The sequence below is a fragment of the Periplaneta americana genome, chromosome 9 (genome assembly GCF_040183065.1).
Source record: "Periplaneta americana isolate PAMFEO1 chromosome 9, P.americana_PAMFEO1_priV1, whole genome shotgun sequence".
In the NCBI taxonomy this organism is placed as follows: Eukaryota; Metazoa; Arthropoda; class Insecta; order Blattodea; family Blattidae; genus Periplaneta; species Periplaneta americana.
Window position 1 is genome coordinate 7,148,064 of NC_091125.1, and position 1,316 is coordinate 7,149,379.

Genomic DNA, 1,316 nt, shown 5'->3' on the forward strand with positions numbered 1-1,316 from the left:
TGTACAGTACAGCGAACTGTTTATACTTACTGTACATGCTATAACTACTTCTCCCAACTCCGCTATTGCTATATTTCCTAAACTAAACGCTGATATTGAAATAACGCCTGGTCTGATAATGCAGTCTGTTTAAATTTCTACCGACCAAGTTCTGCCCTTCATCATGGGAAAACAACGAGCTTCTTTAAAGGATACAACTACTAGGACAGAGATATTTTCATTATGGAATTTGTACTACCCACTGAAATGTAGTAACTAATGGGATTTTAATTAGCCATATATGTACAGTATATTACATTCTTTACCTAAAATGTCTCTAACTTCTAGGGAGAGCGCGAGGTACGTTCACAATCCCCTGAATACATATTCCCTTCTTCGAGAAAACGCAGAGAAGTGAACCGTCTCATATGAATATGCTACCAGTCATAAGTTTCAATACGGAGCTGCAAGTACTTAAGAATTATCAATTACTCTACAATTATGCAGCGGCGTCATCATCCAAGCTATAGCTGGAATAGGGAAGGGAACATAATATCCCATAAGTCTTATTAGAACACGCTGGAAATAGTGACGTAAAAAAAAAATCGCCAACGGCACGTGGTGTTCCCAAGCGGTCACCCATCCAAGTACTGACCACGCCCAATGTTGCTTGACTTCGGTGATCGGACGAGAACCGGTATTTTCAACATGGTATGGCCGTTGCCGATGAAACTGCGTAATCTGTAGGCACTTGAGGACGATGGGATTGGGGTGCACTCGATAAAACCTGCACTCGCTCACACACACACGTAAACTGCCTGCTTAGACTCTGTACCTAAATTACCAAGCTCGTTGGATGTCATTGGGATAGATGATAAATCTATCTATCAACGGCAGTTTGGTTACGTTTCAACGTCACACACTGCTGGATTGACACGGGATTAATAAAACAGCTAGTCGGCATTCTAAGTTAAGCCACAGGTGGATTGTTGTTCAACAGCGGAGCCTCCTTTCAACCACATGGTTGTGGAACTGTAGTCGGATTTTCGACATCATTTTCATGCCATACTACGGAACTTCACACAAACTTCAATTCACTTCTTGCACCGGCGGCTACTACGAATGGACTGAAGCTCGCTACTGACTAGGGGGGGGGGACATTTGTCTCTTGATGGATTACGTGACAGATATATAAAGTATCAGTCGTATGTTATGAACCCGAGTTTCAATAAAGATAGATTACCCGTATGTCCACAGATTCTCAGTAGTGGCCTGCGGAAGGATTATGCCCGCGGTCGACAAGTTACCTTCTAAGTTGTTTTCCCTCAACAATTAAT

The 1,316-nt window shown here is 42.4% G+C and overlaps 1 non-coding gene across 1 annotated transcript; it reads right to left on the minus strand.

Annotated features, from left to right (window-relative positions):
- Positions 1 to 585: 585 nt before the first annotated feature.
- LOC138706851 (5S ribosomal RNA) lies at positions 586 to 704 on the minus strand. Its single transcript, XR_011334098.1, has one exon. It is a non-coding gene; the product is annotated as a 5S ribosomal RNA (ribosomal RNA).
- Between the last annotated feature and the right edge of the window lie 612 nt (positions 705 to 1,316).